Genomic DNA, 25890 nt, shown 5'->3' with positions numbered 1-25890 from the left:
GTTTGACGACGGGAAGCACAGAGTTTTTACCTCCCACCGATAGAGATAGAGCTGCAGTAGGCTTGTGGTTTCGGCATTATATGGCTAGAGCAATATATTAGAGACGCTGCCTACCTGCATCCGCGTTATGAAAGTGCCCATTGTTAATTGGTAAGTCAAATGCAAGTTTTGTTAACATATATACTCCTTTTGGTTTGAAAATGTTTGGTTAAGTACCTAGAATTCAATAATTTGCTGTTTGTAGGTTTTAGATGTGTAGGAAGTCTTGTTTGAGCAAATGTTTGGTTTCTGCAGGTTAATCCTTAAGTGAGCTGCGTGAAATGGATGTACGGGGTCACAAAGTTGTTGATTCATTGATTCATAATTGATGAAGAAATAAGAATTATTATTATTTTTGATTGTTTAATTGATTTGTAAAAGATGATTTGTAAATGTTGATTTGTTTAATTGATGTGTACATAATTTGTGTTGAAATGTAATAGTTGATTTGTTGATTTTCAATCTGCTTTATGTTGAAGGCAAAACAGACTATCGCAACGCGAAATGGCTATCGCAACGAGAAAATCGCAATGCGATTTTCATTTCGCATTGTGATTTTCTCGTTGCGATAGCCATTTTCGCGTTGCGATAGCCATTTTCGCGTTGCGATAGCCATTTTCGCGTTGCGATAGCCATTTTCGCGTTGCGATAGTCAAATGAATGTCTAATAAGTGATAACAACTGAACAGATCATAGCAATGTTCAAACTCAAGTTACTAATACATGCCTAACTGAAAATGTTAAAAGTGCACACATAAAATACACATAATGCAAGTTTTGTTAACATATATACTCCTTTTGGTTTGAAAATGTTTGGTTAAGTACCTAGAATTCAATAATTGTTAAAAGTTTATGCATGTTAATCCTCGTTGCCTTTTTCATTTCGCATTGCGATTCTATCGTTGCGATTTGCATTTCGCATTGCGATGGTCAATGATTGCCTTTCGCAACGCGATTCTGACTTTCGCAACGAGATAATACAGAATCGCAATGCGAGTTTCAAAGTTCGCAACAGGTTTTAGTTTCGCAAGCCAAATTTTTTGTGTATATATATACGCAACAGCAACAACTCATAACCTAAATCCCTAAATCGCAACTCATTCCATCTCCATCTATCACTCTCTCCGGCGACATCCGTTCCTATATCCAACGACATCCTTCCCCATCCGGCAACAGGTCTTAGTTTCGCATCTCGTTTGTTTAGTTACAACCATGAAATCATCTAATGTTGATCATGTTTGGATAGATTTGTGTTTTGGAGGGTCATGGGAGAATGTTCATGGTGTTTTACAATATATGCCTTTACCCATGAATCTTCAACTAAAACTGTCATTAAAGAAGTTAACTTATGAAACCCTAATGTTACGTGTTTCAAAGAAATTGAATTTAGAGCCCCTAAGTGGATTTAGGCTATCTTATCAGAGAAATGGTAAAGTTTATTTGTTAACCGACAATAAAGATATTGAACGATTCATTGCTTACATTAATGTTTCAAGTGATGATGTTACATTGTATGTTGTTGAACCTAGAAGTAGTATTGTTGGGTCAGTAGCGGGTAGTAATCAACTAAGTGGGTCTCAAAACCCACAGCCTTTCTCTAATCCAAATCCAAATCAACTTTCAGCACCAAATTCCGGTTTTCGTATTGACCAATTAGACGATGATGAGCCAAGAGAAAAAATTGTGAGTACTAGTCAGTATTCGAAATTTGATCTTGGTCAATACCCGGACTTTGATATTGGTCAATACACGAATTTTGATGATGTTTCAGAAGAAGAAACAGACCCTGCGTGTAATGATTTTGATATTGGTCAATACCCGAATTTTGATGATGAAACACCCGTTGCCGAGGAAGATGTTGTTGATGATAATGAGGAGGAGGTTACGACTGTGAATGAACATGTTGAACATCCATTCTGTAATTCATATAATCATGAAGAACAAAAAGTCCCCGAAGAAAAGAAAATGCCACAGGAGTATAACTGGAATATGCCAGAATTACTTCAGTTACCGGAAGAAGAGTTGGCAAAGAAAGCAGTTGATTGTTACACAAAAGTTATTCGTATCAAGAAAGATGATTGTTTTGATACAAAGGAAGACTTGAAGATAGCTTTGTATACGAAATGTGTGGAAGATGGCTATCAACTAAAAGTTAACAAATCAAGCAAATATCGTTTCGAAACAAGGTGTACGATTGACAAAAACTGTACGTGGCGTATGATTGCAAAGAGGATAAAAGATTGCGCAATGTTTCAAGTTAGAACTTTTATTGATAAACATACATGTTAAAGAACCCAAGTTTTTCCTCACCATAGACAGACAAACAAAAGGTGTTGGGTGGTTTTCTGGCTGAGTTAATGTTTTTGAATGGAAGGGTATATCGGGGACATGAAATTATGACTGACATGAATGCTCGGTTCAAGATTAGTATATCATATTCTCAAGCTTGGAGAGCCAAATGTTATGCCTTGTAATTGTTGAGGGGGTCGCCGGAAGCATCGTTTGCCCAACTGCCGGCTTATTGTCACAATTTAAAGCTGAAAAATCCTGGGTCGAGAACTCATATCAAAACAGATAGAGATGGACGCTTTGAGTTACTGTTTTTCGCCATTGGTGCTGCGGTTAGTAAATCAATATAATTCTGTTGACTCATTTCTGTTAGTTACATGCATTTCACATTTAAATGATATATTTCTTGTGTATTATTTTGTAGATTCGTTCGTTTATTACTTGCATGCGCCCAGTTATTATAGTTGACGGAGCACATTTGAAAGGTCGATACCTTGGAGTAAACTTATTAGTAGTAGCCATGGATGCTAACAATGGGATATTGCCAATAGCTTACGGGGTTGGCAAATCTGAAACCTCTGATTCATGGACATGGTTTATGGGGCATCTTAGGGATTGCATAGGTCCTATTAGCAATCTGACAATCATATACGATAGGGCAAACTCAATTGACAACGCTGTTAGAAGGTGTTTCCCAGATGCTTTTCATGGACTTTGTGGTGTTCATTTGTATAGAAATCTAAAATCAAGGTCTGCTGGTATAAAAAAGCACAAATGGACATACTGGAAGGCTGTAAAGGCTTATCGGGAAGTGGATTTCAATAAGCATATAAACTGTTTAAGACGTGTTTTGCCTTAGTGTGCTCAAACACTAGAAGATGTCGGGTTTGAAAGATGGTCAAGAGTACATCAACTTGGAGCAAGATATGGTTTCATGACGTCTAATAGTGCAGAATCAATTAACGCTCTAAGTCGTCATTCCCAGAAATTACCCATTACTATGTTAATGGAGTTTTTTCGAGCCTCTATTCAACAGTGGTACTACAAGAAAAGAAACCATACAGGTATTATTTCTTTGAATTCGTAACTTATCATATATTTTACTAAGTATTATTTATTTAAATTTATAGGAACATTGGAACATCGTGTTACACCATAGACTGAAAAAAAGATAACGAAACGTGTTGTGAAGTCAACGTCATGGAGAGTTGAACCATGTTCAAACACTTTGTTTGAAGCACTGGGTAATAACTTAAATGGGCTTGTCGATCTAAATGCAAGGACGTGTAGTTGTATGAAATGGCAAACATCTGGTTATCCGTGTGGCCATGTTATAAAAGTTGCTCTTCATCTAAACCAAGATGATTCAATCACATACGCTATGGATTGCTACACTACAGAAGTATATCGACAGACTTATGCCGAGATTGTCTACCCTATTTCACATCCTTCTGAGTGGGACATACCAGATGACTTACAAACAGTTTTGCCACCAGCCATGGACAGAAGGCTACATGGCCGACCAAAAAGTCACGATCGTATACCGTCTAAGGGTGAAGAGAAGAAGAGATCGACATGTAGTCGGTGCAAGGAAAGTGGTCATACAAGGTTGACATGTGGATCACCAGTGCCATCACAATCATCTTTTCCTCTACCAAAATATGGATCATCATCAAAATCCAAAGCTCATATGGTGTCAAGAAAAAGGTAATCAAAATCGCAATCATCTTTAAAATCCCAATCACAACTGGCTTCACCTTTTGGGACTGTTAACTTAGGTGATTTTTAAATGCAAACGTTGTATTATGTAGATTTTATGTGTGAACTTTTAACATTTTCAATTAGGCATGTATTAGTAACTTGAGTTTGAAAATTGCTATGATCTGTTCCAGTTGTTATCACTTAATAGGCAATCATCTTAATGTCTATCGCAACGCGGAAATTACTAACGCAATGCGAAATGAAAATCGCAACGAGAGAATCGCAATGCGAAATGAAAATCGCAACGCTAATTTCGCAATGCGAAATGAAAATCGCAACGCGAATTTAATTTCGCGTTGCGATTTTCATTTTCGCGTTGCGATTTTCATTTCGCATTGCGATAGTACTTTTTGCCTTCAACATAATGCAGATTGAAATCAACAAAATCAACCATTACATTTCAATCAATTAAACAAGCACAAATAAGAATTATGTTAACATCAATTAAACAAATCAACTTTTACAAATCACATTTTACAAATCAATTAAACAATCAAAAAATAAGCAATAATTATTAGAGAAAATAACACTTCTACTATTGAATCAACTTTTGCAGCCATACATCATTTTCACGCAGCTCACTTCTGAGATTAACCTGCATAAACCAAACATTTGCTCAAACAACACTTTCTACACATCTAAAACCTACAAACAGCAAATTATTGAATTCTAGGTACTTAACCAAACATTTTCAAACCACAAGCCTATAAACATACCAATTGTTTATGGACATTTTTATAACGCGGATGCAGGTAGGCAGCGTCTCGTATATATCGATCTAGCCATATAATGTCGAAACCACAAGCCTACTGCAGCTCTATCTATATCGGTGGGAGGTAGATACTTTATACTTCCTGTGATCAAACGGTCCAACGCCAAGCATACGAGAGGACCACAATCCCCTCTGGGTCCTTTCGTTTGTTGTGGTGCGGTCTCGTCTCTGCTAACTGTAATATTGAGCTTCTTTGGCTTCTTGTTTCCAGAACGAGTCTAATAATTTATCGCATCCAAGTATTTAGCCAAATAAGAGCTCCATCCCTTAATAATATCTCTTAAATCAGCCAATGATATGTAATTTATCATGCTGTCATATACTATTGCCTTAAGGGATGGGATCTGAAGCTCGACGAGAAGCCAATGGTTACGTTCCAAAACAGGGATAAACACCTGCAATCATAAGTAATAATTCATTCATTTGCGCACTTATTTATGAATACCTTTAAACTCAATCTAAAATAAACACTAACCTTATCGACCTCCCACCATGCAGGATAAAGTTTAGCTTGTCCATTGCCCAACGCAAATGATTCATCTCGTTGATTCTTCAAGTGAACGGCGTTAAAAGACGTCGGCATAATTGTATACCGTGTATTCTTTTATTTTCCTTAAGTTTCCTAATTATTAGAAGACGTGACACCCACGCATCGATATGCTGTTTACAAAAAAAAGACATATATTAGTAACTTACATAAATTTACAAAAAAAATAATCAAATGAAAATATAAGAAAAATATAAGACTTACCCTCCATCGAAATAGCCATTGTCTTCGACCCCTAATAATACGCCCCACCAAGACGATCAAGCAACAAATAGATATCATCATTGAGCTTGCATATGTCAGTGAAACACCCCTGGCTTCGCTCATGTAGATAAAAATCAACTGCGGTCTTAGCCCAAAGGGTGTTATCCAGAATTGTGTCCGGTAGTTGTTTCCTCTCCTCTTCAGATATCGGTATGGTACTGGCCGGTAACTCATACGAGAGCCAACTTGAATCCATCATGTCCGGCACGTCAGAGGGTTTCTCAAGAATCCTACATATGACGCCATGTGAATCGAGCTCTTGAATGGTGGGAGGGACCTCTTCAACGATGACAGTGGCCTCTTGAACGGTGGGAGGGGACTCTCGAGGAATGATAGGGGCCTCTTCAATGATAGGAGTGGACTCTTGAGGGATGATAGGTGAGTCGGGCTTCTTCTTGCGGTGTCTTCGCACTATTGGGGTATACGGAGACTTAATAGCACGTGCACGCCGTCTGATGCGTGAACTCTGTCGTGCAAGAAAAAACCGACGTAAAGCATCCACCTTATCGGTCCGCTAAATAAAAATACAAATATCAGTAAATAAACAGACATGATATTTAAACAGTGAAAACAAAGATAAATATATTTCAAACTTTCAACCAAAAGACAAAACAAAGACAAATACTAACTTCACAGTGTTAAAGTAAAAAGTTTAGCAGTTTTGGCAGCAACCGAATAAATTTACTAAGCAATCTAAGTGAAATGGTTAATTTAAGTGAAATTACGAGTAAATTTATCATCAAGTTAAATATGAAAAATCTTAAACTTACCTCGTTGCGTAGAGTATGAACCTCATTCTGCAACGATACTACCATCTCACGTAGAGCGGCAACCTCACCACGTAAAGTAGACACCTCCACACGCCATGCACCATCGTTATCAAGTAGAGTACCGATCTCCTCACGCAAGGCATTGACCTCATCACGTAACTCCCTTGACTCATCCCGTGGAGGTGGAGAATAGGGAGATAGAAGTCGTGGCATCTTTGTCGGTCGCCTATCATGAGGTGATGGTGGAGAAGAGGCTCGATGATGTGACGGGATAGGTGATGGCTCTCGTTGTAGAGGTGTATAGTCGGGTCGATCAGGTGATGGCTCTAGGTGAGGTGATGGCTCTCGAAGTGGAGAAAGTGGAGGTTGCTCATCATTCGTGCCATCAAGAAAACGCTGACTAGCTTGCCACCAATCAGTGGCAAGCTCAGCCTCCGTGGGTGTCAGTCTCATTAATGGAATGTTGGCCTCCTAAAAATATAAAAACTCAAACAAAGTTAAACGTCTAATATTAATAACTTGTTTATATGTGATAGTATTTGTGTTAACTTATTATTTATTGTCGCATATGGTATTAAGTCTTCCCAATCCAACAGACGTTTCCTCTTCCAGGAAATAGCCCTGGGAATATCATTTGAAGTTTTTATTGCATATGTCTTCATGGCGGGAAATGCCTCGAATATCCAAATCTACAAACAATATAATAACAAACATTAGTAATTGTTAAATAATTAATTATAATTTTGAAAACATTATATAGAAATTCTTACCTTAAAGGCCCAACAAAGCCTGACAAAGTGTATTTCGACCCATCGCCCGCAAACTTTTGCGGTCATCAAAGGCAGACGACAACTTAGTCCAGGTAGCTTTCCATATATACGAACCCCACGGAAACAGATTCCATGCATTTAGGTCCTCTACCAATAATATTAGCTCCTGAGGAATAGGTTGTCTGGCCTCTCTGCCTAAAAAGCCGGCATACAAAAGTAGTAGAAGGCATACTCGGACAACATCGACGTCATTCATCCGAGTAAAACCATCTTTCTTATTAAACAATTTCTTCACGTCGTCGACGTGTAAGTTCGGCTTCTCTATTGACTCATCAGGAAAAACCCTGGATAACCATGATGGGCGGGTGATATGACGAGTGTACCGACCTACATCATCGTGTCCGAATCGTAGACCAGTGATTAAGCAGAACTCCTTCCGCCCAAAACAAGTATACGCCGGTGGAAAATGAAACCATATCTCTTCCTCACCACGTTGTATACTGTCGGGTAGATCGCTAGTCATGGTCTGAAGCCACAAATGGGTCAAACTAGCATCTCCACCCGGATGCTGTACTCTCAGCCATGGCCCGAAGCAGGTTTCTTCAAACAATTTTCTTTGTGCAGGTGAAAGCTTCGAAGCAATTGTAGTGGCTAGGCTAACTTTATTTCTTAATGTCAATGAAGCCGAAAAAAATTTCTACAAAAAAATAATAAACATACCAAGTTAGATATACCAAAAATTACACTGTCAAGATATACCAAAAACAAAACAATAAACATAAATAGTAGTTTATTCTTGAAACTAAAATTTGCAACACTGTTTTTATCTTTTGGTTGAAATGAAAATCGCAACGAGATAATGAGAATCGCAACGCGGAAATAACTATCGCAACGAGAGAATCGCAACGCGAAATGACTATCGCGACCAGACAATCGCAACGCGAAATGAAAATCGCAACCGCGAAATAAAAATCGCAACGCGAAATGAAAATCGCAACGTTTTTTATTTCGCGTTGCGATAGTTATTTCCGCGTTGCGATTTTCATTCTAGAAACTATTCTTCTTCTGCATTACTTCAACCAAAAGACAAAGCAAAGACAAATACTAACTTCACAAGCTAAACAGTTTAGCAGTATTGGCAGCAATAGAATGAATTTAATAAGAAATCTAAGTGAAATGGTTAATCTATTATTGAAATTACCAGTAAACTTATCATCAATCTCAATATGAAAAACCTAAAATAATGCAAAAATTTCAAAATAAAATTAAAAAAAACTAACAATCGGAGGTTGATTTTCCATTTCTGAATGATTGTGAGTGATTTTGACTGTGAATGGTTGTGAGGGATTTCGCCGGCGATGGGGACGGAAATCTTCGGAGATGGGGACGGATTTCGCCGTAGAGAGTAAGAGATGGAGATGGGACTGAGTGTTGTTTTTGGGTTTGAGGTTATGAGTTGCGATTACTGTGGACGGTTCAGTTTCCGATTTATTAAGAAAAAAATCGTGTTTGGAATTTGAAAAAAAAAATACGCGTTAATACGAATGGCGCTATGTAAATCGCGTTGCGAAAGTCAGAATCGCGTTGCGAAAGTCAGTATCTCGTTGCAATTTTGTATTATCGCATTGCGATTTTCCCAATTCACGTTGCGATTTACTTATTCGCATTGCGAATTGGGAAAATCGCAACGACATTGTATACCATCGCAACGCGATTTCCAACTATCGCAACGCGATTTCCAACTATCGCAACGCGAATTTGCGATAATGGAGATCGCGTTGCGAATTAGCGATCGCATTGCGATTTTGTTGGTCGTTTTGGCAAATCCGAAAAAAATTGGTTAAAATGGTATATTATATGGGATTTTTGGTCACTGAGGTTATTTTCTCTTACATTTATCATTGGACGGGACTAATCAAATTATGGGTAGGGTTAGGTTATGAGAGCGTAGGGTTAAATGGACAGGTTTATCTATATGAAAGAAGACAGTAGGGATATAAGGTGATTAATGAAAAGGTAGACCGACGTGCTAAAAATATCATCAATATTTATAAGGTGAAATAATAATTACGCACAAAAGAAAAATACATAAAGGAATCAGGCGTGGCTACTAGATGATGAGAATATCCTTTAAATTAGGGGAAACCCCCCACCCCCCCCCCCCCAAAAAAAATACTTGAAAATCACATACAATGCCACATCATTTTTAGGGAGGAAAAACATTTGTACACAAGTTTTGACGTACAAAATAGTTCTCAGGCTATAATACCATTTTATTAAATAAATGTTATAAAATAATTCTTTGATTATAGAGTGTTGATTTGTTGAGTCATTTGACCATTAAAAGTTATAAAATAGTCACTTGACTATTTATTATATTCCAAACTTGTTATTTTCCGTTAAAAAATTGAACGATATTCTGAGCTGAACGTTAACATTCTAACTGTGATACAATAAAATCTAATACCAGAATTCAAACTACCATCATATCCCAATCATCATGTTAATACACATCTTAAATAACATCGAGTTAGTACATTTTCTAGGGCAGGTAAAAGTAATTTTAGCTTGGGTGTATTTGGACCTCATCTATTGTCATAACTGTAAGAATACTATTGTGATTCAACATGTATTAATCACAATAATATTCTGTTCGAATTGAATCGGATCAATTTTTGGGCAAGAAAAGGAGTGAAAATTTAATGTCACTTTAATGGAGATGATCATGGTGTTTGTTTATGTATAGTTAATGGAAGATTGATGTAATTAATTAGTCTTGGCTTAGCTTTTGGAAGTAGTTTCGTAATTGACTTGAACACTTTACACCAAAAGATTGCAATAATAATCCCACATGATAAGCCTCCAATGAACCTTCCCAATACAAGTATACATTGGAGTTACATGAACATGTAAATGGGGATATATAAATAAAATCGAGGATGTATCGACCGATTATAAAATTCATCTTCCGATATAAAATTTTATTTATGTTTTTGAATAAAATGTTAGAATACTCAAATCAACCAGATCATCGATTCTTTTAAATTCAATTAAGTATCACTGATTAAATTATTTAAATTATCAATTTTTAATTAGGTCGACGAATATGATACGTAATAAAATAAAAAAGGGGTATAAGACAAGAAAGAGAGAACAAGGGAAGAAGAAAGTGTGGAGAGGCAATGATGGAAAATGGTGAGTTTAGAATCAAATAAATTGGATAGGTCCCATTGTGACCACATTCCCACATCTTCAATTGCATGCGCACCCACCAAACTCAATACACTATCTCTAACCCTAATTCGAAATTATCCGAATAAATTCGTTTTAAAAATCGAATTCTTACTGAAATTTTATTTATTTAATTTTTTTAAGAGGATGTCTAGAAAATGATACATCGAGTTAATAGGTCGGTCTTAATCCGACTCGACTATATAAATATTTCTAATACATGAAAATATGATAAGAAATTCAAAAATGTAAATATTTTTAGGGGTTATGTGTATGTCTCTATCAAAAAATAGTCAAACACTTTCGACCATAAAACCCATATAGAAATCAAATCTTAAAAGTGTCAACGAAACTCTTTCAACTAAATCCCAACTTTTTTAACATCAAAAGATGCAAGCAATGGCCCAAAATCTTCATACTTTAATTTCTCATGTGAAAAGAACATAGCTAATTTTAATGGACAAAGCAAAGGATCTTTGGTGAAGATGAATATGGTCCCCCGACAACCACCGTGGCCTGGTCCCATCGTAAATTACCCATCATCTAATATGTACCCTAACATCTTGGCAAACCAAGGGACCTACTTTGATGTGTTTTTTCTCTTAGACAAATAGTCCAACACAAGGTTCTTTTTAAGACTAATTTTTTAGGAGTTGCCTTTAGCCGCCACACATGCTTTGCAAGCGCACCATTAGCCACACACATGAAGCGTAATGTGCACCAAATGCAAGTATGCAACCCAACAATCAGTGGGTAGTTTTTGAAAATCAAAAAAGGATTCAAATATAAACAATACGAATAAGAAATTCCATAAAATGTATATGTTTGATTATGTTAGACTATTATATATGATCTCATCAACACCATTTGCTATCACATCCATCTTTAATTATCGTGTATGATCTTCGTACGTACCACTTAGCGCATAATGCAAAATAATGGTAGTTATTCTTTCCTCTTTCAATGAACTAATTAATATGCTCAAATTTATCTGATTGTCACCATATATGATCTTCGTGCATATAAATTGTCGCATTCATGACAATTGATGTGCATAGAGATACAAAACCTAAAATTCAACAGATAATCATACATTTTATTTTATTGAGCACTAGTGAAAGAAAATAATAACAGATCGAATATCGATCCGTTCGTACCTATTGAATTGTCACATCAAACTTTAGCCACCAATGTGCCTGCGCACACCATTTGCCTCACATATACCAAGTAGTGTGGCAAGGCAAGTATGGAAACCTAAAGCACTAGTGAATGGCCGAATGGGACTTTTCTTGCTGAGTGGTACTGTACCATGTGCACAAAATTGTACAAAAAGGCCCACCACTTGTCACTATTGATAAGTTAGTGCCGCAAAAGTGCTTTTATTATAGCTTATGGAGATTTCATTTTCATTGGGTATATACCACAACTTCAAGCAATGTTTTGTGTGTTGGGGTTGGGGGGTGATATAGGCTTCAATGTTCGTTTTAGCCCCTGAACTATAATCGCTTTTTCAGTTTGGTATTTCAACTTTTTTGTTCCACTTTAATGCTGTAGTTATCATTTTCATTACATTTTATCTCAAAAGTGATCAGTTGGAAATAAAGCATTAGTGTCATGGCCATATAGATAGGGATGCAAATTGGATGTCCAAATCTTGTTGGGAAAAGGGTCCCAAAAGGCATGATACCTTGTAGGTGCTAAACATTTTTGAGGCAAACAAGACATGATAGAAGCTTTTGTTTTGGGTTTTGTGGGCAACAGAGCATAACAAAATGATGATAATATTCGTGAAAAGTTGGTCCTTCGAAAGTATGAGTGAAAGAATCCATGCCTTGAACCCTAAACATCTCAACAAGGGGCATTCATTTCAATATTCCCAATCCCCTTACACGCCACATAATTCCTGGTGCTATTCCTGTTGCTTAGTCCTTTGCCTTTTTCCCCTTCCAGATTTTAGGGTTTTACCCTTATTAATATGGACTGATCAATATCCCACGTAGGGATGGATATAGATCGAGTCGAGTCAGATTTTCGGTCCACCCGATCCGACTTTAAATTTATATATCTTCAACCTGACTCGAAATATACACATTCCATCCAACCTGCTTTTTTGAGGTAAAATCCGAAACCGACCCGACCAATCCAAAATAATATATTTATTAAAAATATTACTTTTATTCAATAAAATTAGGGATTTAATTGAAAAAATATATACATAGATGTATTATTGTAATTATCCAAAGATATATAAGGTAAAAATTACAATTTTTTAGGTCAAGTCGGGTCGTGTATTTTTCACCCTAAACCTGACATGACCCGAACATAATCTCCAGAAAAACATACCCGAACTCGAAATATTTTCAAAAAATCCAACCTGATCGGGTTAAAACCCATTGGATTCAGATGCCATGTCCATTCCTAATTACACCCCTAACTTTAGTAGATGAGTCTTACAACAGAGATTTTCTATATACACAGACTAAACCCTGAAACTTTACTTAAACGATATCAAATTACTTACCACTTAAACCAATCTCTTTAGTTGCTTAGCCCTTTGCTTTGATATCGTGTAAATGGAAAGCAATCTTGGGTAATTCACCTTAGGTCACCGAACTATTGTTATTTTTTTATCATCAATTTTTTATAAAATTATTATCAATGTTATGATTTTACCCTAAGTAAACTCGTAATTTACCCTAAGTAAAATATAAAGTAAGAAAGTAAATTTTTTTATATTAATATTATTGTTATTTGTTTAACGATATATAATTATAATAAAAAAGCACTATACTGGTGATAAATTTATAAAATAACGAATAAAATAGGAAAAATATAATAATTTATGATGAAACAATCTTTTAGTTCTATGCTGAAGAAAAAGAAACAATTAAATAATTTGCTACACCACGCAATAATCATTCGATTGTGTCACGATCTTATCCTAATATTGTCATGCCTTTATTTATTTGGATAAATTAATTTGATTTTATAATTTAATTTAGGGTAGAGTATACATATGGTCCTAACTATAGTGTACTAATGTATTAAGTCTTTTTACTAGCTATTCATTATGTTTCAAACTCGCTATTTTTATTAAAAAAATTAACATTCGTCTGAATTGGATATTAACATGATGACTTTGATATTACAGTTGTTTGAGATGCTGAGATCATATTTTATGATATCATAGTCAACAAATTAACGTTTAACTCAGACTACCATCAGTTTTTTAACAAAAAAATGGTGAGTTTAGAACATATGAATAGTCCACTTATCATTCTGTAACTTTTAATAGTCATGACATTCAACAAAACGACACTCTATAATTGGAGGACCCTTTTATAACTTTTAATAGTAGAGAGACTTAATAAAACAGCACCCTATAATCGAGGGATCATTTATATATTTTACCATTTCTTATTTAATATTAATTAAATATCAAGATTTGATATGTAATTATTTTATCAAATTAATATTTAAATTTATTTTTTTCAAATAAACCATTCAAGGTAGATTCTAAAATTTAGTGACTTAGTTTACTCTTAATATATAGATATAATTATAAATAATGTAAATATATGCTAATTTATCTAATTTATCGACTTTGCTCATAGTCCAAGTACCAAATAGTGCCCGCTGAACCGGAGGTGCTAGTTCCTGGGTCATTTCAATGTCAACTGTCCTTCACTTTCAGCCTTTTGGTTCAGTCGGAAAGACTAATCACCGGTTGGGCTACAATTAAGACTTCCCTAAAATTCCAAACCCTAAATTGATCCTCCACTAACATTGGAGTTTCATTATATATATAATACACTCGAACTTTCATATTAATCTATTAGTTATTAAAAATTTTGAATTATTCGAATCTTGCTTTCCAACTAAAACTACATTTGAAACTTTTTAGTCAAATTAAGTTGAGTTTTCCTTAGAGATGTTAAAAAAAAACCGTAACTGTTAATTGTTATAAACATATTAATTAACTTAATAAATTTCAATTAATTGAACCACTAAAAATAATACGTTTAAAGTTACAATTGCGAATTTCGATAAACAACTAATCAACGGTTAACCGTTAATAAATTAAATTTATAATTATATTTCCAATTTATTATATTTTTACACAAAAACTTGATATATTTTCTATTACTTATAATTCATACATATATTAATAAAATTGTATACAAATAACTTAATATATTTTTTATTTCTCTGAAAATATACGTATTTACACCAATATTTATGTGTTTATTGTTAAATACTAAGATATTAGGAGATATTCATACTTGCGCTGATGTAATTATGTGTTAAGTGTTACACTTTTTGTAGTATGAATTATGAAAAATTGACAAATAATTGTAATAGGTTAACATTCGATTAACCTATAATCGGACCTTTAATAACGAATTAATCATTTTTTAATAATTAAGTCACAGTTAGAAAAATCTCAGAACCGTTATAACGGTTAACCGACTGTTTAAGTTAAACGGTACAGTTAATCGTCCATGAGTAGCCCTAGTTTACTCGTGCATATTCTAATCTACGACTTTCAGTATTCAGCAAGCCTACATTGCTAGTGTACAAACCCTAAATTGAAAGATAATAAGCTCAAATTCACGGCCTCTAATAACAAAATCATAAAAGAAGGGTAAAAAACTTCACAAAAGAGATATTTATGGAAAAAATCATACAATACAAGGCTTGATACGTGAAATAACTTGAAAAAAAACCCTTTTTTTTTATAGCAAACCTTAAAAATTCACGTTAGGTTAGGTTGTTTGAGATGAGATCAGCTTTGTTTACTGCACAACTTTGATGTCTTAATTAGAGGTCTACACAGACCATATGCATACACCATATTTCAGACCAAAACAACTCAAAAGACAGCTGACCACATGAAACGCGTCGACAAATAGCATTATCACACAAGGCTGGAAGGAAAGTACAAACAGACGCACCTATCACAAAAGCGGAGACTAAGATCTGTGAGAGAGTGACAATTCTCACCAACAGCTATGATTCCCTTGCTTCCAACCTATTGGCATGAAAGGCATACAAGTTAAGGATTTATATCACTGTATGGACATTGCGGAAACTTAAAAATAAACGATTGCCAGCACCTAAAAGAAGCAAGTCTACAATTGCAAAGACTCAAAAGATGAGGCAATTAGATACATGTGAAATTCTCACTTCAAATTTTTGAATCATACAACATTCTTTAAACAATAAACCACCCAACTGCCATTTTACAGAGATCGAAAAGCTTCCTGCATGAGACTGTAGCAAGATACAGGGAGGAGAGCGGGAAGAGGAGGAAGAGCACTCTGAAAAATCTAGATGATATATTTCCTCTATTCCATTCAACTGCCAAAGTCTTTTCCTGATTAAATCGGTACTAGTGGTTCAAGCATATTGCAGGTTGAGGAATACCCCCATAAATATGTAGACAGACAGACAGACAGATAGTGAGTGAGAGCGAGAGAGAGAGAGAGAGAGACCTCATAACATCCCAATCTGAAGTTTCTTTAGATTTCGGCAACCTTTTGCTATACTGCAAATGGCTTCATCGCCAAGGCTAGAGCAATCTACCAAGTGAAGAGCTTGCAAGTGTTTAAATCCCCTTCCAACTTCAGTAAGAGCAAAATTACCAATCCTTTTGCAGTATAAAGGCAACTCAGTCAGGCGCCTTCACAAAGTCAAGAACTTCAGAATCGATAGTTCAAAATTTTCAGAAAAAAAAGCGTACAGTAAGCCTCACAATCAATCAGAAGGATTGGATATGAGACCTAGCTACATCTAATAGAAGAAACATAAGGGCAAGGGAATAGGTAGCAAGGGAAAGCAATAGAAGACAAACATACGGGCAGGATTTCCCCACAGACTCCAGTCCAATGGTTCCAATATTGTGGCAGCCATTAACTTCAAGATGCGTAAATTCAGTGCAGCCAGAAGCAATTGCCTCCAGACCCCTCTCACCCAGGAAATTGCGATCACTCAAAGCAATTGCCCCTGTGACATGAATGAAACTCATACTTCAATAGTCCATCTATATGAACATGGTAAAACAAAGACAACTGAATTAGACAAAAAATTTAGAGAAAGACCCACTTTCATTCCTAATGAATTAGAGGGGAAAAAACTAATTGGCGAAATAGCCTTCAACAATGCAATTCAATTAGGGTGGTATTCAATCGCATTGCATGAGAAATAGGGAAAAGTGACGAACTCGTCTGTAAACTGCTGGAAACTGTACAAGGCCAACATTTCCAATAACAAACAAGAAACCCCACAGCCATCAAAGCCCAGTCTGTAACGTTAACACACTGTAACTTCAAGACTTTCAAAAGAGGACATCCTTGGGCAATAGCAGTGATCCCCTTATTGCTGATAAGCTTGGAATCGGGAATCCAATGACAATGTCTCAAGAGATTTGCCATGGGACCCCACAGCTTCCAGTGACTTGTCGGTTATTATGGAACAAGCAGCCACACCGAGGGATTTCAATGATTTCCCACACTGGTTTGCCAACTCGACCAATCCTACATCAGTCAAGCTTTCACGGAAACGCAAATTTAGGTCCTCAAGTTGCTTGAGGTCAGTTGTTTCGCTCAAAGAATGACGGGTCAATTACTTCGCGAAGATTTGTGTGCTCGAAGGAAGGTTTCCAGGATCCCTCGAGAGTAGGTTGTGGGGCATTTTGAGGATTAAGAGGAAAGACTGGGGAAGCTGGATGGTAGATCGTCTCGATAAAGATCATAATCATGATCTCGAAGTGCAAATGGTGTGGCAGAAGAAATTTTCCACAGCTTCGAAGAAATTCATAGAGGAAGAAACCAATGGCATGGTCTCTATGGATCTCGGTGAAACGAATAAGAGCAAGATTAACAAAGAAGCCGAGAAAAAAATTGGAACTGATTGGTACCCTGTACTTTTAGAGTACTTTCAAACCAGACAAGCAGAAGATACCGGATTCTTTTATTCGGTGGAGGTTGACAACGGTAGTTGCCGGAGTGTCTTTTGGGCGGATGGCAGGTCTTGATATTCATGCAGTCAATTCGTGATGTCATTATTTCGATACTTCATACAGGAAAAGTAACTGTGAGGTGCCGTTTGCCACATTCGTCAGAGTAAACCACCACAAGCAGCCTGTACTTCTTGGACCTGTTTTGATTGCTGATGAATCGAAGCAGTGCTTTACTTGGTTGTCTCAAACGTGGTTTAAGGCAATGTCTCGCCATCCTAAGTTTATTATTGCCGATCAAGACATGGCCATCCAGCAAGCAATCACCTAAGTCTCTCCTGGTACTCATCATCGCTTTTCACCGTGGCAGATTAGAGCCAAGGAGCAGGAGAATCTGCGGTCAATGCCTATTGAATTCATATACGAGTACGAAAAGTGCATCTATGGAAGTCAGACGACTGTGGAGTTCAACACCACATGGAATTCACTTATCAATAAATACAGCTTGAAGGGAAATGTTTGGTTACAGCAAATGTACAATAAGCGTGAAAGCTGGGTTCCGTTGTATTTACGGGGCAAATTGTTTGCCGGCATCCCTATAGGTGAAAGTGTTGAATCATTCTTCGGCACACAGGTAAATGGGCAAACTCCACTAAGGGTGTATTCTCCGATGCGAACAAGGACTCGAACAACGACGTGAGGAGGAAAGGAAAGAAGATTTAAACTCTTTCAATATACAGGTCTTCTCACAAACAAAAGAAGCAATAGAAGAACGGTGTAGGAGGCTCTACAAAATATTCCAAGAGGAGCTTCTACAATCCTATAGTTATGTTGGGATAAAGACATACAAAGAAGGGACGATTTGCCGGTACCTGGTAAGACGGTCCGGGAACGAGAACGACAAACACGCCGTCACCTTTAGTGCAGTCAACCTGAGTTTAATTGTAGCTGTCAGATGTTCGAATTCGAAGGTGTACTATGCAGACATGTATTGAAGGTATTCAAATTGTTGAACATAAGAGAACTTCCTTCTCGATATATCTTACCGGTGGTTGAGGAACGCCGAGTACCGCATCCTATGCGGTGCGAGTCCGGGGTAATCTCCCAAGAACTGAAGGCCATTATGGTCTGGAGTTTGAGAGAAACAGCTTGTATTATCTGTAGAAATATAGACTTGCATACGAGATCATGCATGAAGGTGAGAAAATCTTATTGATCCCTGTATGATTGAATATCTTGTTTTAGTCAGTGTTTTTGTCTAATTGATTTAGAACTGTTGGCTTCTGTTCTTTAATAACAATGACTCGTGTAATCGAATCGATCGTGTCGGATCTCCGGATCTGTGTCGCCACGATTCTTTGTTTTGCTCTAAGTATTTATGTTCGACATACGTCTGGAAATGAGTGCATGAGTATGATCTTTCGATGATTCTTTGATAAATTTGACCCTCATTTGATGATCAATATGTGTTGAAAGCAAAGTTGGAACATATTAAAGTTGCCCTATCTCAAAAGTTTTAATAACCGATTCTTTTAGTTGATTGACATCAATTTTGTTAATTACATATTTAGTCATTTAACTATTCACGTAATTATGTTTTTGTTATGTAACTGTTTTCTAAATTATTTAACATTACGTTTTAGTCACTTGTTGTTTTATAATTAATGACAATGTTAAGGGGTCACCATAATATATAATATTAAAAAATAATTGAGTGATTAATATATATATATAAAAGGCGGTTTTCTAGATTACGATATTAGTTTAATAGCTCCTCTTATACAATTTCCGAGTGAATTCCTTTTATCTACATAATTTTTTGTTTAAATTTTTATGTAAAATTTATGTGATATGTGATTTCTTATATTGTTTTTTCCCAACTTCTAAATAATAAGGCTAAATTATGCATTTAGTATCTAAACTATCAATTTTGGTTCGTCTTAGTACCTAAACTTTCAAATTTTCAAAATCTATTTAACGTTTAGTTTTTGTTTCATTTTAGTAACCGCTGTTAAAACCTTAATGCATTTAGTACCTAAACTATCAGTTTTGGTTCGCTTTAGTTCCTTTAACTTTCACTTTTTTTTTCCAAAACTTTAACATTAAATTTTGAATGGGGTACTAATGAAACAAAACTAAACTTTAAATATAGTTTTGAAAAGATAGAAAGTTTAGGTACAAAAGTATATCAAAATCAATAGTTTAGGTACTAAACTCATATTTACCCATATAATTATAATTTGTTTGTTTTATACATATTTTATATATGAAATTTAGAATGAATTCAACGAGTTTAATAAAAATTGAATTGTTTTTTTTTATATAATAATTGAATAATTCTAAATTGTGGGCACATTTTAACCGGACATTTGCATCATTGGAGTCGATCCAAAGCCCAAAACGCATCGTTTTGTAATTTTCCTAATTGAATAATCAACACCGACCAAACCATAAAGAAGAAATCTTATAAGTAAAGCTCAAAGGTGTGAAGCCACGAAGCATTATTTTCTTCTATTTATTTCTAGGTTTTCCCCAGAAACAAACAGAGTGATCTTACCGAGGAAAAAATAAATTATTCTTTTAAAAAAATTCAACTAATAATAATAGTCAACACTGATCGACTGACAAATTCGAAACCTAATTCCTTAGCCCTCTATTTTTAACGAAGGAAAGAATATTTCTCAGCCTTTTTTTATTTCTTTTTAATAAAATGGCGAGACATATTGAAGCTTGAAAAACTTCGGCGAATCATGAGAGATTATTCGGTACGAACCGAATATTTGAATGCACCAGCCGGTTCTAGCTCGCGGAGGACCAGGTAAAACGTTTTATGCCAATGAATTTCGAGCCTGATTTCGTTTTTCTTTTTGTTAGGGGTATTGGAATTGGATTTGAATTTGAATTCTAGGAATACTCTTTTGGATTCTGATGGTGAGGATTGATAGTTTTCGCGGAATTTTGATGTAAATATTGGATCTCGTTCCGTATTGATTAGAAAATGCGGTTTAGTTTGGGATTTATTTGCTTTCATGTTGAATTTGAAGTTTGAGTTGATTTATGCTGGATTTTTTATTAGTTTTGGAATCAAGCTGGAATCCCCCCCAATCATGTTATAGAACAGATTTGAATGCTTGAAACTTCGATGCTATTTTCTTGATCTAAGCATAGTTCTTTGAATGTTTATGAACTGTCGAGAATTTTCAACCAATTCAGTAAAACAATGCCATAAAGAATTGGTGATATTTTTTTAACTAGATTCATTTTTTGGCCAAATTACTATAGGCGTGCGTTTGATTCACGGAATGTAAGATTAGCAATGAGAATAAAAGATTACCGGTAAATAGTATTACTGGTAACGTTGTATTTTGTGTTTGGTTGGTTTAGTAAGAATGCAAGTTGAATTCTACTATAATATTACTATAATTAATTTATATATTTTCTTTAAAAATTTTAAATTCATAAAATTTATATAATTTTTTTACAAAATTGAAAAGATAAATAGGTTTAATAAAAATGTAAAATTTTATTTTAACCCAGAAAATTATAATTATGAACTTTTTTTTGTAAATCTAAAATAGTTTAAGGATAAATTTGTAATTTAACCTTCGTAGAATTTTTATTATTCAACGAAAGAAAAATGATAATTTTGAAAAAAAGAATTAAGGGCATTTTAGTCCAAAACGCCAGTAATCCAGCAATTCCTCAGGGAAGGCGGGTAATCACATTCCCGGTAATATACCCAAAAAAATCCTCTGTTGGTAATAAAAGATTACCGGGAATAAGATTATCGGCCAACCAAACGGGAGAATGAGGATTTAATTCCCCCGGTAATGTTATATGCCGTGAACCAAACGGCCCCTAAGAGATCTATGGTTTAATTGCAAGAAAGGTGTCTATGGAACATTATTCCCTCCTAAGCAGATAAAATTAATACATAAAGTTACCAGATTTGTTACATTAATGAAGTCAGCTGAGATATCTACCGATTCAGCTATTTTAAATTGCTCTACGCTCATTGAGCTGTATATATTAGGTTTGAATTGTCCACTGTTGCATTTATATTGATTTGAGTACATAATTTTGATATTTCATGCTTATGCTGAATAGATCTTTTTATGTTTTTTCTTGCACTAGCAATGTTTTCAGTTATTGGCACGGAGAGAAGTTTCTCCACGAACCAAGCGGTCATCACGAAAGTTATGGGGAGAAGGGTCAAAGAGCCGTCCTGATTCCTTTGGGCCACAATGTCAGGCAACAAGAGATGCAAGATCTGATCTTCTTTCCTGGTAATACCATCTTTTCCACTTCCTTCACAATTTTGTTAGTGGAAGCTACTGATTTTATATTCTACTTTGTGGTCCATTCTTTTTATCGTCATGTGTTCATGTGTGACTCATAAAACTTTGTTCCTATCTTATAGTAGGGATCCTAATAAATTTTATCGCAATTCAATGGGGTTGCAGGGCAGAGGCAGAGTCGTTGCAGCACTTTTCGGCAAACTGCCCATTGTTGCCTCCTCCGAGGTCTACTATTGCAGCAGCCTTTAGTCCTGATGGGAAAACGCTTGCTTCTACGCAGTGAGTTACTTTTTCCAGTATTTATCAGTCTAAGCAGGTGTCCAGTTAGCTTCACCCTAAGATTTGATACATATTTACTTGCATTTTGGTCCTGCAGTGGAGATCATACAGTTAAGATTATCGATTGCCAGACTGGAAACTGTTTGAAGGTGTTGAGTGGTCATCAGGACGCCTTGGGTGGTGAGGCTGTAACTTTTGCCTCTTAAATTTTATTAATGCCTATCTGCCACTTGAACCTAACTGGATTGATAAAAATACTAACTGTATAAAACAATGCTGCTCAATTCATCTGTATGCATCCATAAGATCACTTTGATGCTTTTGAGTTTGTATTTTGTAAATGCATTTTCAGATCTTTGATTCAGCTGAAGACAACAATATATTAGATTTTTTAGTTAATTTACTGATCCTTTCTTTTTCTTGAATGCCTAAATGATTTTGCAATTTGGATCCTCATGGTAGAGCATGCTTAATATTTGCGATGCTGAAAATTTGCAGGTTAGGTTCCATCCATTGTATCCGGAGATACTTGCAAGTGGAAGTTGGATCATGAAGTTCGCTTGTGGAATGCAAATACTGCTGAGTGTATAGGAACACGTGATTTCTGTAATTACTCTTGTGGATTTCCCTTTGTAATTTTACATTGAGAACACAATAATGTGTTTATGCTCTGTGTTATTTCTTATTTCTATCCTTAATGCAGACCGCCCTATTGCATCTATGCTTTCCATGCTCAAGGGGAAGTTTCTTGCAGTAGCCTCAGGGCATAAGGTGATGCTGATTGTTCCATATATGAACCACTTTTTTGGATCGATACATGACTGTCTGACTTTTGAGCTGTTCATCAGTTATACATATGGCATTACAATAGGAGGGAGACATCATCTCATCTATTTACTGAAGACACGACGTTCTCTTCGAGCTGTACATTTCATCCATACGCGGCTCCATTTCTTTGACTGCTGAGAAATGTCAGTTCTTTCAAATTGATTATGTACTTTAGTCTACTCTCATACTAATTAGATTTCTGGCTGATTTGCAGGTCAATGATCTTGATGCACCTGATTCATCAATGACAGTGGCAACTTCTCCTGGTTACTGTGTTATCCAGCCCCAACTGTATATTTGGCAAATGATCGATCTAATTTGACAAATGAACCCTCTAATGTCTTTACCTTCCATGATATGGCCATCATTTTCTAGAGATAATGGAAGAACATCTTTGCAGAATACTGATGGTAACGTTGGTTCAAATGGTGTGCGTCAGAGAGGTGATCAATCAGCTTCAGTACGGCTTCTGACCTATTCAACTCCAACAGGGCAGTATGAGCTTTTGTTGTCTCCTGTTGAACCCAATAGCTCTTCTCCATTGCCCGAAGAAAACAGGAGGCAATCCTTTACCAACTGAGATGGAAACTGATGTTTCCTATTCTGCAATGGCCCATGGAGACAATGGAGGTGCAATCAGTGGAGAGAACTATTCAATTTTTCCCTTTTGGTGATCCAACCTCATGGGAGCTACCTTTCTTGCAAGGATGGTTAATCGGTCAGACTCAAGCTGGTCAGCGCAATATGCGTTTGGCTACTGGCGATGGTCATGATAACTCGCTTCCAGCTGGTGATACAGGAACTTCTGCTTCAGTAGCTTCCTCAGGTATGGCCACGAGTGTTGGCCACTCAAGAGTTCATGGAAGATCAAGTTCACGGCATCGTTCTTCACGTTCTCGCATGGTCTCCTTAGGCGGAACTGCAGAATCTGGTTTTAGCAACATCATACATGATGGTAGTGATCCTCAACCTGCTGCCAGCGAATTCAATCTGAACTTGCCACATCTCTTGCGTCTGCAGCAGCAGCAGAACTTCCTTGCACTGTTAAACTTAGAATATGGCCACATGATATGAAAGATCCTTGTGCTTTCCTTGAACCAGAGAAATGTCGCTTGACCATTCCGCATGCTGTGCTTTGTAGGTGTGTGTTTTGCCACGTAGTTTGGAGAAGGCATTTTCTATTATTATTCTATTGCCTGTATTTCAGCTTCTTCTGGAAGTGATCTCCTTTGGTATCCTGTTGTTGCTATGATCTTATGTATGCTGCAAAATCACTGATATTCTTTAAACTGTTATCTAAAAACATAATTGCAGTGAAATGGGTGCACATTTTTCACTTGTGGAGATTTTTGGCAGCCTGCGTTGCCTGTATGCTTCCTCATTTGGAAGCCGATCCCGGAGTCCAGAGCCAGCTTAATTCTGATGTTGCAGGAGTTGCAGCATCACCCACACGCCACCCAATTTTAGCACATCGAGTTGTGTATGAGCTTCGTATATATTCGCTTGAGGAGGCCACGTAAATTCCGATTTTTTAATCTATTCTCCATATTCCTACCCTCGCTTCTGCTTACAGTTTATATTATTAATCTTTGTAATTTTGATGGTCTTTTTGTGCAGATTTGGATTGGCGCTTGCTTCACGGGCAATAAGAGCTGCTCACTGCTTAACATCTATTCAGGTCCAACTCTCGCTCCCCGTTCACCTTTTTGTGTAGATTATTCTATTCAGTTCATTAAATGAAATCTTGTTTTTGTTGGGATTGTGGCTTTTTGTGCTATGGGATGTCCATGCATATTTAGGGAGACACCTGCATACCGCTGTATGTGAAACAGTTGCAAAGTTGTAATATATGAACGTTTTCTAATTTGCAGTTTTCACCCACATCCGAGCATATATTACTTGCTTGGTCGTCGCCACAGCTCACTTCTCAAAAGTTTGGTAATAGATGGACAGACCACGTGCCCATTTACACCATTCTGGAGGTAAAAGCTTGTGATTTTCTATAGTTTTTGGTGGTCAGTTGCCTCGGCTTTATTAATTGATCGAGAATTGTTTTCTCCTGGATGTTGGAAGACATTTAATGTTTAATGCATGTCCCCATAACACTCAATCACAGCTACTGTCTCTGTTTAAACCGTATTTTTTATAAATGTTCATCCATTGATTGTGGTATTGTTTTAATAATATAAATCTAATTCTATCACGTTGTCTTGGTTGTGTTCGTGCTTACTTCATTACTCAGGTGTACAGAGTTTCTGATGGAGCTTGTGAGAGTTCTTCCAAGCGTAGAGGATGAGGTAAACGTGGCTTGCTTTCATCCCTCTATCGGCGGTGGCCTTGTATATGGAACAAAGGTCGGCAATTGACATTTCAATGAATTTCATATTTGTGTTTTTGGTGCTAATCCTTTTTTTTTTTGTTGGCGGGGGCGACTAATTATTCCAAATTTCTACATTTCCCAACGCAGGAAGGAAAGCTAAGGATTCTCCAGTATGATAGTTCAAATGGTTTGAGACATAACATCGGTTTCTTGATGAAATATGCTCGAGGTAGGAGGCCCAAGTTTGCAGGTTTATTTTTCTCGAATTCCTCGTGATTACTGATAAATTTCATATATGTTTGTGTGTGTCAATGAGGCTCATTTAAAATTTAATACATCGACTTATTCCCGTTATGATCTCTCTTTGACAAGCCAATGTTTTGCTCTTTCATATCTTTTTAGTTTGAATTCGTCTGATACATGACTGATTTCCATTAGTGGGATTATTCGGTCCTCCTATTTGCTGTAGAACGATAGAAATCACCCTGATTATATCCGATTTTCTTGAGAACGATAATCACCGAGAGTTTATTGGGTTTTCTTTCACATAGTTTTGAAATCAACCTAATTATTTTAATTGTTGTAGGTCCCAACATATGCTTTAGAATGCTAGTGTTATCGATAAAGCCTGTTCAGTTGACTCGCAGCTCAGCTTTGATGGTTAGTTTCCTTCACTCTATTGACATTTCAAGACAAGAACTATAATTCCCGAGGAGTTTAGCTTGAAAAAGTGAATGCATTGAGGTCTTTTTCACTAAAATTTA

The 25890-nt window shown here is 36.2% G+C and overlaps 2 pseudogenes; both read left to right on the top strand.

Annotated features, from left to right (window-relative positions):
• The first annotated feature begins 16912 nt into the window (after positions 1 to 16912).
• LOC120134882 lies at positions 16913 to 18617 on the top strand (annotated as a pseudogene).
• A 2614-nt stretch (positions 18618 to 21231) lies between these two features.
• LOC120134954 lies at positions 21232 to 25884 on the top strand (annotated as a pseudogene).
• The last annotated feature ends 6 nt before the right edge of the window (positions 25885 to 25890 follow it).

This window comes from Hibiscus syriacus, unplaced genomic scaffold (assembly GCF_006381635.1).
Source record: "Hibiscus syriacus cultivar Baekdansim isolate YM2019G1 unplaced genomic scaffold, ASM638163v2 tig00110600_pilon, whole genome shotgun sequence".
Lineage (NCBI taxonomy): Eukaryota > Viridiplantae > Streptophyta > Magnoliopsida > Malvales > Malvaceae > Hibiscus > Hibiscus syriacus.
The sequence above is the reverse complement of the archived record's forward strand: the minus strand, read 5'-3'. Positions and strand labels throughout refer to the sequence as shown.